Raw genomic sequence first — 18593 nt, 5'->3', positions numbered from 1 at the left:
CGCGCTGGCGTCACGCCCCAGCCCCGCCCCTCCGGAACCCGGAAGCGGGAGTGCGCGGCGGAGCGGCGGGCGCGGCGGGCGCGGCGGGGCGGAGCGGGCCGACCAGTGGTGGGCGGTCGGGCGGGTGGCCGGGCGGGGAGCCGGCCCGGGACCGGCGGCGCGCGGCGTCCGAGGCCCAGGTGAGTGGCGGCGGCCGCGGGTTGGGGGCTCGATCTCGAAGCTCGCGTTCGCGGATTGCCTTGTAGGCTACAGAGCTGAGGGTTAATGGAGGGAGGCGCGAAGCCTGGGGTCGAGGGAGCGGGAACGAGCTTGGGGGTCGTGAAGGGGTTGCAGGAGACGGAGTGGGAGCGGGACGGTTTAGGAGAAAGTTGATGAAATGGGCCTGGTGAGGGAGTTTGCGCATGCAGATGAAGCAGGTCTTGTGGCTTTGAGCGGCTTCTCTGAAGAGGACGTGGCTTTAGTTGTAGTTGGGGGGTCGCAGGAAACCGGGCAGGGAGGGGTAAAGGCAAGGAGGCGGGGTTGAGAGGCCCAGGCGGGGGACGTGGGGCAAAGCCGGTGGGAGGACAGCCGGGGTGCCATTGGGGGAAGAGTTACAGGATGGCCTGGGGGCGTCTGCCCTCGGTTGAAGGGGTAGACGAATGGCTACTGGGGGAGGGACGCGCCTAGGGTTCTGTGGGTGCTCAAATTCTGGAGGTCTGAACCCACTGGTGTGGTGGGCCACGGAATGGGGAAGGGGGCAAGGGGAGATGGGAGAGGGGGGGAAAAGTCATGGCAAGAACTGAGAGCCAGTTCAGGGGGGTTGCTGAGAAGGAGAGGAAAGGACAAGGGTAGCAGGGTACAGATGTTGGGGTGCTACCCATTGGATTTTGGGGCCCCCTTTCTCTTGTTTCCTATGTTTCTTGACTTCACCCCCAGCTGCTGGGTAACCCCGGCAGGTCCCAGTGCCCTCTGGGCTGGTATTCTGGTATTCCAGACTTGGAAACCATGCCACTCTCCTAAGATGGGGCTGGCTGGAGCTGGCGGGGGCGGGTGGGGGGGGTGTCCCAGGGAGCAAGGAAGGAGACTCCAGACCTCACTGGGGCCGGAACTGGGTTTGAGAGGGGAGGGGAGTGGGTGTGCACACACCCGCGTGTGCTAGGCTGTCACCACCTCCTCGGAGTTGCATCCTTGGACTTAAATGGGTAAAACGACATACAGGAAATCTGTCCCCCGGCGGCTGTGAGCTCAGCCAGGGAGAGGCAGGGCAGCCCGCAGCCACCGGGCAGTCAGCCTGCGTGCTCTCCCTTCTTCTCCCCCCCCCCCCCCCCCCCCGGCGCCTGATAGGCCAGGGGTCTTTAAGGGAAAACCATTTTTACACCTCTTTTGTTTGAGGTGGGAGCTGGTGGGGATATTGTGTCTTAGAGCTGGATGGAGGTCCCAGCTCCTACCTTTCTGAGGAGTATTCTGGTCTTGGAGTCTCCAGACTCTTACGGCATCCAGGAGCCGTGGGAGGCCTCTTGGGCAGCTGGGCTGGGAAGTTGTTTCATCGTCTGATGGGCCCGACTCTGGCAAGAGCCTTGCACTGGGCCGTTTTAATCAGCATTAACTTCTCTTCTTTCCTAATCGTGGGGATCCTTGTCCAGCCAGGATATGCCAGAAGGGCTGGGGGGCCTGGGTTTATAGCTCATTCAGGAAATGAATCTGGATAGATTGAATGTAAAGAGGGCCACAGAGAGAGTAACTTCTTCCTTTACTTCCAGAATGTTCTGGCCCTTATGGAAGGTAGCTTTTGGCCTTGCTTGCCCCAGGGCACATGATCAGAGCCCAGAGCCATGCCTCCCACAGACATTGAGTATGGGCTTGCCCTGGCTAGAACACCCCCGAGTAAACAGAACTGGAATCTTCTGGTTGCATGGCACTGGTGCTTGTCTCCCAGTAAGTGCAGCCAGGCAGGCTCTCCAGTCAGAAGTCCCAACCTCCCATCAAGTCTCGTTGTCTGTTTCTTCACCTGCAAAATGAATGGGTTGGCTTCAGTCAGCATTTCGCAGGTTTAGAACCCAATCTTGACAATCTTAGCGTCTCTGGCACACAGCCCCCTCATGTTTTATATAGTGAATCCCCACTGCGGTGATCCCACTTGGGTTCAGCTTTCCACTCTATGGTTTGTATCCAAAAACGACCTTTTTTACTCTTCCTTTATCTTTTGCATGGAAAATTCCACAAATTCCACGTTTGCTTTTGCGCGTTATACCTGTTCCCAAAGCTTCAGCTGCACCTTTCCAGTCAGAAATCTCTGAGTGAGACTCTCCCTCAGTTCCAGGCTTCTGGCTCAGAGGAGAGGGTAGAGACTCAGGAATGTCCCCTTTCTGTTTGACTGTAGGATCTATTTTCTGTCCCCAACAGAGGCTTGTTAGTTTGCCACTTCCCTTTCCTTGTCTCCCCCAAGTTGTGTCTTGCGTGGGCTCAGGAGTTCAATTCAGCAAGTGCTGATCCTTCCAGCGCTGAGGGCTGGGCCCTGGGGACAGAGATGAGCCTTCATGCCCTGGAGGAGGCACATTCTGGTGTTCTCCCTCCCACTGAAATAATGAAATGCAGAGTGGGTGGTCAGTGCAGCAACCAAGGTGGTGGGACCGAATCAGGGATGGCCAGTGCAAGCTTCAGGGCTTGGGGGATTCTGGCAAGTTTCCTTAGAAGAGGTGGCAAGGTCCAAGCCAGGCCTCGAAGGATACGGGAGGTGTTAAATCAAGCCAGGAAGAGGGAATTGCATGAGCAGATCGCTGCGCTGCTCTCCCCTTTGTTGAGCATCCTTTGTGATGGACGCTTTTATACCTATCTCTTCTATTCTGCCAACCCGCGGCAAGCAGTCCTGGTTCTTTTCTCCGTATGGAAACCGAGGCTCAGGCAGGCGGCGATACCACAGACGGCCCCCTGGGCTTTCCAGAGACACAAAGGAGAATTAGTAACCTCAAATTGGCAAAGACCAAACTGCGGGAGCGCAGTTTCTCAACTGCCGCACCATTGACCTTGGGGCTGGATTATTTTTTGCTGTGGGGGCCGTCCCACCCGTTACAGGACATCAGGCAACATCTTACCCAGTAGACGCCAATAGCATTCACCCCCTGAGTCGTGACCACCCAGAATGTCCACAGATGTGGCTGTGTGTCTCTTGGGGCACAGAACCACCTCTCCATAGTGAAATCTGGTTACTGCCCGAGGCCTCCCTCTGCCTCAGTGGGTCTTTGGTGTTTGGTCAGCTCCCAGGGAACTGCTGCCCAGGGCAGGCGTGGGGAAGAGTGGCCGCCAACTGAATTCTGCCTTCTGGGCAGTTCTTAATCTAGAGTCCTGATTACAAGAAGGAGGCAGCACTGGGAGAGGACTGAGGGGGAGTTAGGCAGCTCCCCTCCCAAGAACGGGGAGCAGAGGAGGAATGAGAGGTGAGCCAGGGCCCTCTTCGCTCACAGGGACAGCAGATGCCATTGTCTTTGTCTTACGACTGACCTGGATCTCTGCAGGAATCATCCCTCGTCTCAGAACAAACTGTTGCTTTTCTTCTGAGATTAGAGGTATTAGATCTCTTCTCGAGTGCTCCTTTGGCAGGGGCCCCAGATCGGTGTGGCTCCTGAAGGCACATTATCTTCTCCCGTTCGCCCTCGTGGCCGCAGATGCTGGCTGCTCCTCGAGCACAGACTGCCTAACTTTTGCTCTTCGTGTGTCCTCCTCTGCTTGTTCCCCAACCAAGACATAGCTGCTGTAACTCTGTGGGAGGAAACAGCATGTTCTGGGGCCGCCCGACCCCGTCTGGGTACTGCCCTCCCCCACCGGTCCCCATCCACCAGGCCTCTGTGTGCCCAGCGTCCCCAACCAACTGTGCCAGGCAGCCCCTGCTCGGCCTCCCTGCAGAGCAAGACAGGCCCTTCTCTCTGCCCTCATCCGGGACGGACAGAGTCGCAGAACAAAGGGCTCTGTCTGAGCACCACCGGGTCCCTGACGGGCCCTGTCACTTCACCTCTTTTCACTTTGGCCCAGAAAGGGCTTTGGAGATTAGACATGTCTCAGAAACACAGCCGATGAGCCTGGGTTCTACTCATTTCCTCGTCGAGACTTTCCTGCGCCCCTGCCCGATGATAAATAAAGTAGTGATTCAAAGGCTCGGCCTGTGGGTTAGTCGGAGCAATGAATAAGCTCTCTGGGTCTGACTCACTTGTTCATAACCCAGCTCTGCCCTGCTCCACGGGATTGTTATGTGTAAGAGGGGACCCCGCCACGCGCACTGCAGTACTGTCCCTGCTGAGTGTGTGAGCCTTCCAGGGCCACTGGGACAAAGACGCACTGACCCCGCAGCTTTAACATCAGGAATTTATTGTCTCGTGAATCTGGAGGCCAGAAGTCCAAGATCAAGGTGTTGGCAGGGTTGGTTTTCTCTGAGAGGCGCTTCTGTTGCAAGGTCTCCCTCCTTAGCGTGTAGTCGACCGTCTTCTCCCTGTGTCCCCAGACTGTCCTCCTGGGCGTGCCTGTGTCCTCATCTTCTCTTGTCAGGACACTAGTCCTATCAGATCGGGCCCACTCTAATAACCTCATTTTAACTGAATCACCTCTTTAAAGATCCTGTCTCCAAATACAGTCACATTCTGGGCTGCGGGGCAGTAGGACTTCAACATAATGAATGGGGGAGTGGGGGTGGGTTGGGACCCACTTCAGCCCCTCATACTGGGTAAGGGACAAATTGCATTCTTATTGAGTGAAGAAGTTTTGGATAAATAATTGCACCAATAGAGTTCATGTTGTTTAGTCTTATTCTTCTAAAATAAACATCTTGAGGGTGGTGGGCAAGTTGGCCACATCAACTTTGGAAACGTCCCATTAGGAACCTTCCAGATCCCACACATGTTCTTACAGTTGGGATGACGATAGAGAGGCAAGGACCCTGCTCAGAGGGAGCGGGTCTCGTGTGACATTACAAGGGGTGTATTTAGAGCCAGGCCTGGGAGACTGTGTGTGCCTGCCTGGGGGCTGGCTGAGGTTTATAATTAGGCGTGCGGAGGTCTCTGTCCTCAGTGTTGCCATGGTCACAGGAGAGGATCTAAAAGCGACTCTGTTAATGAACCAAAATGACTTCGGGACCAGCTGCTGCCATAGGTGACTGGACAAAAGAAGTTTCTGGAAGGTCTGAAAATCATTCAGTGGAAAGTGTTAACGAGGCAGGTGCAGAGCTGGCTTTCAGGGATACCGCGAGAAAAGAACGGCCCTTGCCTCTCTGCCCCGAGTGCACATGTCAGGAGTCATGCCCGCGGAGAGGCACCCAACACCAAGTGAGCTCGTGACCCGCACAGGGCTTGTTGGGGGAGGAAGAGGGCCACATGAGAGCTCCCCTGATGAGCCCCAGCCAAGGTCCTTTCCCTCAGAGGCTGGCGCCCCTGCCTCCCCACAGGAGAAGTCAGATCAGTGCATCTGCGACAGGCTCACTGGGGCTTTACCCCAAATCTACGCACTCATCTCCCTGAGCATGTCCATCCTGTCCTAGGATGGGCGGAACAGAGGGAGCTGAGGGTGAAATTGGAGATGGCACTTTTCAGGTCTCCGGGATGCCCCTGGGGCTTTCATTTCCTGGCAAGCAGAGTCTCTGGCCCTTACTAGCGAAGATCACCGCGTCCTTGGCTATCATGTGGAGATGCTGGTTATCAGGCACTAGTGAGAAAAGAGGGGACACAAGAAAGTGCCAGAGCCAAGCCCTGCCCACAGACCCTCAAAAAGCCAGTCTCTCCCCTCAGTGGTCCCATAGGAGTCTGCCTGCTGCTTACAGGGAGTGGAGATGAAGATGGGGAAGCTGAGGGTGGGCTGCTGGGGAGAGAAAGGAGCCTCAACTGGGGCAGGTGTCTCTAGGCCCCGGCCGCTAGGTTGGTCCAGCCCCGAGGGTGGCCCCACTCTCTTGCTCCCTCATTCTCATTATCGTGCAGTCAGGTGAACTCAGGCCTGGAATCTTCCGATGTCTCCTGTGCCCTGGAGGCTCTGGGGACACCCTCGAAGCATGTGACCATTGCTTTCCTTATTTATTTAAATCACAGTTTCTCAGCCTGGGCATTGGTGATGCCTGGGGATGGGTCATTGTCTGGGGTGGAGATTGTCCTGTGTGTCATAGTGTGTTGAATGGGCATCCCGGGTCTCGGGCATCCCCGGTCTTGGGCATCCGGTGTCCACCCACTAGATGCCAGCAGCGGCCCTCCCGCACCTGACTCCCTGACTCGTGAGAAGCAAAAATGTCTCCGGGTATCGCTAAGTGTCCCCTTTGAGAAAAGTCAACCCCAGATTGACTGTTTTAGGGGTTCTATGAGACCTAAGAGCCTTTGTGTTCTATAATTCTGTTACCTCGTTGAGGTCCGAGGATGCCACACATAGGTCAATCCACCGAGTAGGGAGGGAGAGAGGTTGTAACTCACAGATACTGGGACAGATCACCTGGTTTGTACCATTTAACTCATCGGGACTTTTATCCTGATGTGTACATGAGCTAGGGACCTAAATCTTTTTTTTTCCCCCAAATAATTAACACAGTATTAATCAGTCTCAGCACTGTTGGCATCTAGGGCCAAATCATTTTCTGGATTGGGGGGGTCTGTTCTCTGGGATAGGGTACTGAGCAGTGTCCCTGGTCTGTACCCACTCCCCCACCCCCACCCCAGTATAGCTCCCCTTCCCCTAGTCGGAACAATCAAAACTGTCTCTAGTCATTGCTAGATGTCCCCTGGGGCCACAGTCGGCCTGGGAGAGAGAGCCCGTCTGAAAGAATGCTGAGGCTCGAGAAAGAATGCTAAGCTCTAGGGCAAGAAGAGCCACTGAGACACCGTGTGTCAAGCCTGGGGCTGGCCCGCAGGGACCCTTTTACCCCTTGCCTTTGTGATGATGTGTGGATAGGCTGGGAGGGGAACCAGTTGGTGGCCGTCACCAAAGATGTTGACAAGGCAGAACCCTGGGCTGTGGGCTGCCTGGGAGAGCTTACTGGGTGGAAAAGTGGAACCAGATCATTGTGGCAGAAACCAGGCCAGAGGTTAGGCTGCGCGGCCAGGAGGGGTCCCGGCCCCGGTGAAGACCATGAGGCCCAGGGACACAAGTGGAGGAGAGGAGGCGACCCTGGGGGCCCGAGGACCCCACATTGCAGCCACAAGTGTTGGGGGGACAGAGTGGGGCCGGTGACGCAGGCAGTTCCACGGGAACAAGAAAATGAGGATGGGCTCGAGGGTCTCGTTGGCAGGACAGAGGGGTAACTAAGATTCCCTTCTGAGAGGGGAATATTCTGGAGTGGGTGTGGTGGTGACAGCCCGTGTCTCTGAACACAGCGCACGCTGCTGCCCTGCGCCCTGCAAACACTTGAGCTATGTGGTATGTGGATTCCCCCTCAGTAAGTCGTCTTAGAAGGAAGGAAGAGTCTTATCAGACCAAGACGCCATTTTGAAGTTAAAGCCAGTGGGCCCCGGGGCCTCTGGGGAGGGGTGAGGTGAAGGGGATGTTGTGGAAGAAACCAGAACCAAGGGGGGGGCGGGCCCGGTGGGAGGTGCCGTGGATTTTGAGGTGATAACAGCTCAGAGTCTGCAGTCTGCAGAGAGCTCAGGAACAGCCAAGCGAACAGTTGCTTTGCTCCAGGTTCCAGGAATGAGGCAGCCAGTGAGGCATGACTTGCTCCCCAAGTCCCCAGGACACTTGTCCTCCGGGTGGCGGGGGGTTCCCGTGGACCCGAGTGGCTGACCGTGCTGGGCATTTCGGCCGAGGAGTGAGCCCGCTCTGTCCCTTGCAACCAGGCTGGCACAGAAGCCCCCTTGGAGCCCTGCCTGAGGTCCATGAAGAGCCAGACTGCCTTTAAAAGCAGAGCGGGGCTCCATGGGCCCCTTTCCCTTGTTTTTCCTGAGCCAGGGTCTCAAGCAGAGCTTTTGGGTGTGGTCACCTCACAGGAGGTTCTCAAGGTGGCTTTCCACCTGGGCGTGACAACAGGTGGATTGTGGGATTTGGAGAGGGGTCCCTAAAGGGGTCTCTTCTGCCTATCTAAACCCTCTTCCCTGGGAGACTTCTGAGTCTCCATTTAGGGAGCCCACTGGTCACCAGGGAAGGACCTGAGGCATGAGTCCCACAAGACTTTGCAAATCTGCCTTCCTCGTGTAACCAGAGCCATCCTGTGTCCCACTGGCCTGGCCACCATCAATCCTCTCCCTCCCTGTTCCAGGCCCCTGCTAGAGTCGGGGACCAACAGTCCCCCCCCCCCCCCCGGCCCACCTGCCCCATACAGCCTGGTTGACCCCTTCCAGATGTCACTCTTGTCCCGGTTCTCGATGCCTCCAGCTAGCCAGGCTCCCATCAGACTTGCCTGAAAATTGAAACTCTGTCCCACGTTCACAAGGCCCTGTGGGATCTGACCTTCCTGACCTCGGGCCCTCCCCCTCCAGCCTCGGCCCTCCTGGCCACACTGGTCCCCTTGTTCTGAGGCCAGCTCCAGCTGCCCCTGCCCTTGGCGCTCGCCGCCCTGGACTCAGCCGCCCTCCCCAAGAGCTCAGTCCGTTTGCCCCTTCTCAGCTGCACTGGCCTCAGCAACTGTCCTCTCTGGGCGCTTCCTTGCCTCCTGGTTCGTCCAGAATGCCCACCCTGCCCTGGTCAGTTTCCATCTCCATGGCGGCGCTCCTCATGTCTTGGGGGGGGCCTTTTGTTTGGTGGGGGCCATCCTGTATGCTGTAGGGTATAGAGCAGCGTCCCCGGCCTCCTCCCTCCAGCAGCACCTCCCTACTCCCCCAGCAGTGACAACCAGAATGTCTCCAGCATCTAGCCAGAGGCAGGTGTCCGCTGGGGCAGCACAGACTTGCCCTGGGGCGATAATCACTGGTCAAATGCTACACCAGATTTTTCCTTTACCCCAGTGCTCTCACCGTTGCAAGTGCCCCTCTGCTCACGGGTTGGTTTGTCGTCAAGTTCCCTAAAAGCAAGGCCCCTTTGGCCTCCTTCACTTCCACGTATTCACATCCCCAGGCCGAGCACAGGGCCTGCACTGGAGCAACATTCATTGAAAGAATGATATGAAATGTATGAAAGATGATAGCCTGTTCCGTTTCAGAGGGGGAGGGACCCCAGGGAGAAAGCTGTCTGAATGGAACACGCCGCCCCCAGCACCCGCCTGAGGGAGGGGCTGTCTCCAGGGCCTAGACCTGTTGGGCAAGACTGGAAGGTTTGGAGGGGAGGACTTAGGGAAGCAAGGGACTGTCATGTCCCCCAAGGGTGTGGGATGGGCTTCTCCGGGATACGCAGACTAAAGCAGAAGAAAGACAGTGGTCCTTCCCGATGAGAGCTTTGCTCAGAACATCTGGTACCTTCTGCTCTGGACACTTGGATCCGTGTCCTGGGGCTGCCTCAAGTCGGGGCTGCAAACCCAGTGGTTTAAACAATAGAAAGTGATTCTCTCAAAGTTCTGGAGGCCAGAAGTCCAGAATCGAAGCATCAGTGCTGACCTGCTCCCTCTATAGGATCCAGAGGTAGGGCCAGGGGTGGGAGGGGATCCTTCCTTGCCTCCAGCTGCTGGAGGCTCCAGGCGTTTCTCGGCTTGTGGCCACAACACCCCAGTGTAGACCTCCCGTTGCCCTCCAGCTCTGAGCTGCCGCCCCTGAGAAGGAGTGCGTGAGTCCGACACCGGAGTGGGTGGCTGTTCCTCAGCGCGTCCGTCTTTACCATCGTGCATCTCACACGATTGTTTCTTCTCCAAAAGTTTCCCCAAACTGAAGGAAGTGTGCACTGGAAAGTAGAAACGCACAGAATTCTAAGTGCTTCCTACATGATTCTGCTATAATGCTGGCCTTCTCCTTTTAGCTTGAGAATGATTTCATCTGATAAACATGTGGCTTCAAATTATGGCCTTATATAAACCAAGCAGCTACGCTACACTTTCTGGAGGCCCCCATCCGCCTTATTTTCCAGTGAATTCCGAATTATTCGCCAGGCCAACAGGCAGAACCTTGCATGTGTTTGAGCACCGAGCCCCGGCCAGCCCCCTCAAGAGCGGCTCATTCACGCCTGCCCACTCACCCCCAGGGCCTAATTTTTGGTTGTGTCGTTCCCTCACCGCACAACCCCCACCAGCTTTGCCTGCCTTTCCCTTCTCCAAGAACACGTAAGAGAAAGGCCCTGAATTTTTCATAGGGCAGAAAGTATGCAAGTGTGGTGTTTGCAAAGCCTTTTACTTTTCCAGGGTTTAGGTTTTTCAGCAGGAATTTCTCTGGCTATGGTAAAATGCACATGTAATTAGCGTTAGTAACATCGAATGGATTCACACTCAATGGAGTGCAACCCCTGCCTCTGTCTAGATGTGAAACAGTTCCTTCCCCTCAAAAGGAAACTCTGTCCCCATGAGCGGTCACTCCCTTCCCTCCCCCAGCCTCCGGCAACCTCTCATCTGCTTTCTGTCTCTTTGCATTTGCCTGTTCTGGATGTTTCTCGTAAATGGAGTCCTACACGATGGGGCGTTCTGCATCTGGCTTCTCTCACTCAGCCCCATGTTTTCAAGGTCCACCCACGGCCAAGCTTGTTTTAGTCGGGGCTTCGTTCCTTTTTTACAGCTGAGTAATATTCCACTGTCTAGGCCACATTTGATTTATCCACTCATCCTCTGACAGGCATTTTGTTTCCGCCTCTTGGCTCTTTCCACGGGCAGCTTTATAGTCTGCCAGCCTGGCCTCTGTTGGGTAACGAGGACACAGGTCCCCCATGCAGGTCTGGGTAGACTGGTCCCATCCATCTTGAGATGGGTTTTGCTTCCCCTTCACACACCATGAGTGCTTTGGTGAGCATCAGCTGAAAGGTGGAATGGTGTTATGGTTCAGAGGAAAGATGAAGACATGGGTTTTCAGGACCCGCTGCCCCCAGTATGGCTACAGCCTGTGGTCACCACTTGGCCAAGCTGCCCCCGTGCCCCCACATCCCATCCCCCTGTCCCCCTCAGTCCAGGGACCTGCCACCCCCAGTTCCAGACCTTCCTTTCGTTCTGGGCACAGTCTGGGGATTCTTGGGGCACAGGTTTCACATCCACTTGTGACCAGGACCTTGAAGCCACAGCATGACTCACTTCCAGGTCTCAGGCTCCGTTGAGACTCAGTGATGGAAGGCGGGGCTTGGAAACCAGAGAAAACAGCGTAGTCCCTCCAAGAGAGATGTCATTGTTTAAGAATGTCCCCTGAAGCTGTGATAATCAAAACATCATGGCACCGTGCAGGCATCAGCAGCCCAGAAGCAGACCCCCATGTGTAAAATAACTTAATATACTGTATTTAACAAACTGAGGAAGCTCCCTGATCGGGGGAGAGGATTCTTCATTGAAGGAGATCACTTGGATCCCCGTTTCACCTCCCACACGATCCTGGGTTGACTCCTGTCTCCCCCAAATTCATGTGTACCTGGAACCTCAGAATGTGACCTTGATAAGAAATAAGATCTTCGCGGGTATGATAAGTGAAAGGTCTCAAGATGAACTCATCCTGAATCTAGTAGGTGGTGTCTCTATGAGAAGAGAAGACACGAGGGCGCCTGGGCAGCTCAGTCGGTTAAGCGTCTGCTTTTGGCTCAGGTCATGATCCCAGGGTCCTGGGATCAAGTCCTGCATTGGGCTCCCTGCTCAGCGGGGAGTCTGCTTCCCCCTCTCCCTCTCCCTCCCCCCTGCTTAGGTGCTCGCACTCTCTCTCTCTCTCTCACTCTCTCTCTCAAATAAATAAATGAGCTATTTAAATAAAAAAGACACAGAAACAAAAGACACCACGTGATGATGGATGAAGAGGTCAGAATGATAGATTTATAAGCCAAGGAATCGCTGAGGGTTGCCAGCAGCTACTAGAAGCTAGGGGAAGCATGGGACGGATTCTCCCTCCGAGCCTCCAGAAGGTGCCAGCCCTGCCTGCCAGCACCTTGATTTTGGACTCCTCCAGAAATGTGAGACAAGAAATTTCTGTTGTAGTAAGCCACCTAATTTGTAGTACTTAATTGCAGCGGCCCCAGGAAACTCCTACACCACCAGAATACTTTCCAGTTGGATCAGAGCCTAAATGTAAAGAATAAATCCAGGGAAGGAGGGGGATGCGAACCAAAAATATTAGTTCTGTGTTAATCACCTGAGAGAGGAGGAGGCAGCAGACATGAAAGAAATCACCCACAGATCTGACTGCCTGGAAAATCCTTATTTGTATCCAAAAATACCCTAAGTAAAAGCAAATCGCCCTTGACCCTGGCAAACCATTAATACCCTTCCTATACAAAGAGCTTCCAAAACAGTTAGCAGGGAAAAGTGGGCAAAGGACACGAACAACTTAACAGAAACAGAAAAATATAGTTGCTCAGCGCACACAATTTTTTTTTTAAAAGCCCCACCTGACAGTCAAAGGAACGTCAATGACAAGATGCTCTTTTGTGCCCACGGATGGCTGGGGGTTGAGAAAATATTAACACTTGGGGCCAGAAGGAAGCTAGGAGGCAGGCATGCTCATACCACTCCGGGCAGACCTCTCCTTGGGTGGGTCTCTCGGGAAGTCACTTTGGCAGAATGGATTGTGATGGGGGGGGGGTCGGGTCTCGGTAAAAATGCATAGGGGATCAGATCAGCTCAGTGTTGTAGGGGAAACGATGCCACCTACGGAGCGAGGGAACTCTGTGCTTCCACTGTCAGCTGTCAGCGACACAGTGAGCCCTAAGATTTTGCATTGAGAGCAGAGTTGTCCTGGGACTGTTGGGGGGGTGGGGCTCGGAGGGCATTCTGACCTGAGGGGACAGGAGTAGCACTCAGGGGAGGCAGCCAGGTGGGGTGGGGCCCCCCATCTGAGGTGTGGATGAGGGAAAGGGAGGGCAGGGGACCTGGGAGTGGAGGGGTGGGCAGCCCTCCAGGCCTGTGGTGAAGGCCTGGGGGGTATCTTATTGGGACACAGCCCAGGTGAGGAGAACCAGCCTTTCTGCTGTGGGTCAGGGGCTTTGGACAGCTTCTCCCTGGTGGGCCTGGAGAAGCCTGCAGGGTCTGATCTTTGAGCCTGGGCCTGGTTGGGTAGAAAGGGGCTCTGTGCCAGACCGGGCACATCTAGACCCGTATCTCCAGGGGCTCCCCTGCAGCAGCCCAGAGAATAGAGGCAGGACGTTCTACCTAGGGGCCCTCCTGATAGGCTGGGGAGAAGCTCTGGGGACACGGTGACAGTAGTCAGGATGTGGTCAGGGAGGATGTGGGAGGGGGAGCAGGGAACAAGCCTTCTGGGTGTTTAGGGGTGGGAGAGGTGGCTCATGGCAGGCTACAAGTGGAGTGTGGCCCCGGGGAGTGTGCAGCAGAGTGGATAGGCCCCAGGGACAGAGTCTGGGTTGTTTGGGGGGGGGGGGTGTCCCTGCCCTGGAGCAGAACCAGAAGAGGCCGGTGGCTGGCAGATGTGACTGGTAGGAACATGGTGGCATCTTTGGGGAGAGGCACAGTGGTATTTGTAGCAGGAGGGAATGCTGGGTTGAGGGACAGGAGCGGGTGGGAAGGACTGGCTGCAAGTCATGTGGAAGGGAGGAGGGAACCAGGCTTTACCCTGAGCAGGGAAGAGGGTTTATTAGTGTCTCTGGTTTTAAGGCACAGGAACTGTTTCAAGGGGGAGGATCGTCCTTCAGATGAACCATTCCGGAAGAGGGGAAAGGAGAATGTGGGCTCCCTGGGGAGAAGGGCCCCCATGAGGCCAGGCTGGATGGGGAGGGCCCCAAGACAGGTCTGAAGCAGAGGAATTTCCCAGGATCCAGACGTGATAGACATGGTGGGCCCTGTGGGGACTCCTGCAAGGGACCCCAGATGCTGCCTGTCCTGCCTACCCCTACTCTTCGGTTATAGCCCTCCTTGTAGTCCTGGTAGTCATCATCCCCCCTGAGCAGGTCTTATCTTCTTCCTCCTGGCCTGGGGGTTGGGGCAGGCACCAGCCGGTCCTGTGACTGCCTGCCTGGCCCCCAGTCTCTGAGCACGGGGCTGTCTTCTGCTCCCTACACCAAGGGGCCCAGAGCCGCAAACATCCCCCGTGGGGCTCCGAGGGGATCTGATGACTGACTGATCCTGGAGGACGGGGCTAGGGCTGAATCTAGCTGGCCACGTGGAACTTGACCAGGCCCTCCCCGAGGCGGGTGGGAGAGGTCTCTGGAGCAGGAACAAGATTGGATCGGGGGCTCTGATAGCTCCTCACTCAGGCCAGTCAGACAGGTGCATCTGTGCGACCCTCCCACTACCCGAATTCCCAACCTTGGACGGGAGACAGCCTAGAGGCCAGAGTCAGTGAGCCAGATGTGGCCTCCAGCAGCTGTGGTGCCCATCAGCCATGTCTCCACAAGTGCAAGTCACAGATGGAGCCGGCTATGCCTGCAGCCCGGGCTCTGTGCACGTGTATGTGTGTGCATGCATGTCCCTGTGTGTACCCGCATGCACGCATGTGGGTGTGCTCACAGGAAGCCGCATGCGCGTGCGCCCGTCTAGGCTTTGGTGTGTGTGCACACAAGTTTGGGTGTATCCGCGCAAAAGGGCATACATGTCCATGTGTGTCTGCATCTGCACGAGTCATGTGTTCGTGAGCACGTGCGTGGCTGTGGTGAAGGTGCATGTCCACGGTTCGGGCCCCTGCATTTCTCACCTGGCTCGGAAGCAGCATCTACTGTCCGCCTTCCACAGCTGTGCAGTGCTGCCCGAGAAGGTTCTGTGATCAGCACTAGTTAGGTCAGGGGACAGCCGGGCTGGCAGCTCCTGCCTGTCACCTTTGAACACCTGACACGGGTTCGTGGCAGTCTCCGTGCCGCGGCATCCCAAGAGCTCATTGACGGGGCTCAGGGATTGGGCATTTTGGAAAGAGAGCAAGAAGTTTTTAAAAGAGGCTCCCCTGGGGGACTGGGTTCTTCCATAATCCCCGTAATTTTTAAGAAGAGGTTTTTTGTTTGTTTGTTTGTTTTAAGATTTTATTTATTTATTTGTCAGAGAGAGTGAGCACAGGCAGACTAAGAGTGGCAGGCAGAGGCAGAGGGAGAAGCAGACTCCCTGCTGAGCAAGGAGCCCGATGTGGGACTCAATCCCAGGATGCTAGGATCATGACCTGAGCCGAAGGCAGCCGCTTAACCAACTGAGCCACCCAGGCATCCCTAAAAAGAGCTTTCTTAACCGTAACTGATACGCTGTAAACTAACTGTACTTCTTTAAAGTGTGCAATTTGGCGAATCGTGGCGCGTGCAAACACTCGTGAGCCCACCGCCGCACCCGAGATGGTGAAGGCATTCGTCACCCAACAAGTCTCTCTGGGCTCCTTTGTCATCCCAGCCTGCCCCGCCCCCAAGCAGCCACTGATCGACTTTCTGTCTCTACCCTGCATTTTCTAGAATTCTACATACATGGAATCATACTTTTAAAACTTTATTGAGGGCGCCTGGGTGGCTCAGCTGGTTGAAGCCTCTGCCTTCAGCTCAGGTCGTGGTCCCAGTGTCCTGGGATCGAGTCCCGCATCGGGTTCTCTGCTCAGCGGGGAGCCTGCTTCCTCCTCTCTCTCTGCCTTCCTCTCTGCCTACTTGTGATCTCTCTCTGTCAAATAAATAAATAAAATCTTAAAAAAAAAAAAAAAAAACTTTATTGAGGTTGAGGCTTCCTGGCTGGCTCAGTCAGAAGAGCATGACTCTTGATCTCAGGGTGGCAAGTTGGGGTCCCACGTAGGGCGCAGACGTTACTTAAAAATAAACTTGAAAAGAAACTTCCTGAGGTGAAATTCACATAGCATAGGATTCATCATTTTAAAGTGTTCGATTCAGTGGTGTTTTGTACGTTGTTGGTGTTGTGCAACCTCCGTTGTCTAGGTCCAGAAAAATTTTATCCCCTACAAGGAACCCCTGTCCCCATTAGTGGTCACTTCCTATTCCTTCACCTCCCCCCTCCAGCCCCTGGCAACCACCCATCTGCTTTCTGTCCAAATGGATTTGCCTATTCTGAACGTTTTGTTTAAATGGGATCCTACACTGTGTGGCCTTTTGTGTCTGGCTGCTTTCACTCAACACGATGTTTTCGAGGTCCGTCCAAATGGTAGTGGGTATCGGGGTTGTGTTCCTTTTTATGGCTGCGTAATATTCCTTTATGTGGAGGGACCAGGGTCTGTTCATTCATCAGCTGGTAGACACTTGGGTTGTTTCCACCTTTTTGGCTATCGTGAATTGTGCTGCTATGAACACGCATGTGCAAGGATTTCTTTGAACACCTATTTTCAGTTCTCTTAGGTGTATACCTAGGAGCAGAACTGTTGGGTCTGTACATTTTGTTTTTGTTTTTTTGTCATCCTTTTTCCACTTAGCATGCAGATTCTGAAGTTGTTCCACGTGGGTCCGTGCTGTGGCAAGGATCAGAGGTTGGTCCCTTCTCCTACCTGAGTATTGTCCCATTGTGTGGCCAGTGTGTTCCTCCATTCGTGGGCCAATACCCATTTGAGTTGTTTCCGGTATGGAGCTCTTAGAAACAATGCCACAAATACCATTTGTGTACAGTCCCTGTAGGGACATCGTCTTCATTTCTCTTGAGTAACTCCTAGGAGAGGAACTAGTCACATCTAGTTGTATAACCAACTTCTAAAGAAATTGCCTAAGTTATATCCAAAGTAGATGAACCACATAATCTAAGTAATCTAATATAGCATGTCTACCTTATCCTGTGTCTGTATCGTTTGTATCTGTCGATCTGCTAATCTGGTTTAAATGCAACATCCCCAAGGAAATGCTCAGAGGTGTGCGTAAGGATGCGTGCCTAAGAAATCAAAACCAGCTGCCCACTGGTAGCAGAAGGATCCCATGCCTCACGATTTGTGTGTACAGTGACAGGCCAGGAAGGCTTTAAAAATATGTTTCGGTATATGTTTTATGACATGGGTGTGTACCAATGCATCACAGAGAGAACAATTCGAGTTTTGTTAACAGGTATGTAACATCTGTTAAACTGGAAGAAAACACATCAAAATTTCTCAATTTAGGAAAAAATTTTAAAAGTAAATATTCAAAAAAATAAAAAAATAAATATTCCCACCTCCCCCGACCTTCTAGCCTGTTGCCGCTGCCTACAGCTGGCCACGGGCTCTCACAACAGCTTCATTATGGGTAGTTTTGTTCAGCCTCCCCCTCCCCCACCCTCCAAACACTGCTGCGGGACTTGGTTTCCCAGAATCCGAAGCATCTCGGCCTCCAGTCGCCCCTCACGCTCCTCTGCTGAGTCACACTTCTGTCGAGGGTCCAAGGCCGCAAACTTCTTTTTTCCCCCTCTAGCAAACTTTTTCTGTAAAGGACTGGAAAATAGGTACATTTGGCTTTCAAGGCCTTAAGCTTACACAGCCTTGTCAAAACTATTTAGCCCTGCTGTTAAAATAAAAGCAACCAGAGATAATATGTAAATGAATGGACTACATTTCCAATAAAAATATCCACAAAAGCAAGGAGTGGGCCTTCCATACCCTCTTCCCTCCTTTCACCTCCCTGTTGAACGAACTCCTCTTCATCCTTCAGAACCCCTCTTAGATGTTGCCACTCTCCTAAAGCCTTCTCTGGCTCTCAAGGGTTGTAACTTCTCGTTTGCGTGGTTGACACACTCTCACATTTGCATACCAGCCGCTTCCGCTGGGCTTTGAACCAAGGTCTGGTTCATCTTTGTATCCTCAGCTGCGCCTTAGGTGGCCCACACTGAGCCCACACGGGACCCACACTGCATTTGTGTCTCTGACTCCAAAACACAAAATGGACTGTTGGAAACATTGGCTGCATTTTCTTTTTCCTACAATGTCTTAAGAAGCAAATACATTTATTTATTTATTTATTTATTTTTTAAGATTTTATTTATTTATTTGTCATAGAGAGAGAAGCGAGAGTGAGCACAGGCAGACAGAGTGGCAGGCAGAGGCAGAGGGAGAAGCAGGCTCCCTGCCAAACAAGGAGCCCGATGTGGGACTCGATCCCAGGACGCTGGGATCATGACCTGAGCCGAAGGCAGCTGCTTAACCAACTGAGCCACCCAGGTGTCCCGATATTTTTAATATTTTATTTATTTATTTGAGAGAGAGACTGTGAGAGAAAGCATGAGAGGGGAGAGGCCAGAGGGCAAAGCAGACTCCCCTTAGATAAGGCTGGGAGCCTGAGGTGGGACTTGATCCTGGGACTCCGGGAATATGACCTGAGCCGAAGGCAGTTCCCCAACCAACTGAGCCACCCAGGCACCTGCAAATGCATTTTTTTTTTTAAATAAACGTTTTATGTCAAGTCATTTTAGATCCACAAAAAGTTGTAAAGACTGCACAGAGTCCCCTGTACCCCTCCCCTAGCTTCCCCAAATCTTAGATGATCTTAGAAACAACTTACACGATCAGGGCATATTTGTCTGACTAAGAGAGGGACATTGGTTCGCTGCTCTTCTCCAGCCCCCTGATGTTACGTGGCTGTCACCCATTCTTTCCATTCATGTCCTCTTTCTGGTCGAGGACCCCATCCAAGGAACCCCATTGGATTAAATTGTCACGCCTCTCCAGTCTCCTCCTGTCTGGACGCTTTCTCAGTCTTTCTGTGTTGCTTAAGACCTTGGCAGTCTTGGGGAAGACTGGCCCGGTGTCCAG

The 18593-nt window shown here is 53.9% G+C and overlaps 1 protein-coding gene across 10 annotated transcripts in view; it reads left to right on the top strand.

Annotated features, from left to right (window-relative positions):
• Window positions 1-33: 33 nt before the first annotated feature.
• The window catches only part of MYO9B (myosin IXB), an 85335-nt gene continuing 66775 nt past the window's right edge, over window positions 34-18593 (top strand). For all 10 annotated transcript variants that reach the window (XM_047698625.1, XM_047698623.1, XM_047698621.1 and 7 more), the window contains exon 1: window positions 34-179. The gene's annotated coding sequence lies outside the window, so the exon portion shown is untranslated. The remainder of the gene's footprint in view (window positions 180-18593) is intronic.

Source organism: Lutra lutra, chromosome 1, assembly GCF_902655055.1.
Source record: "Lutra lutra chromosome 1, mLutLut1.2, whole genome shotgun sequence".
Lineage (NCBI taxonomy): Eukaryota > Metazoa > Chordata > Mammalia > Carnivora > Mustelidae > Lutra > Lutra lutra.
The sequence above is the reverse complement of the archived record's forward strand: the minus strand, read 5'-3'. Positions and strand labels throughout refer to the sequence as shown.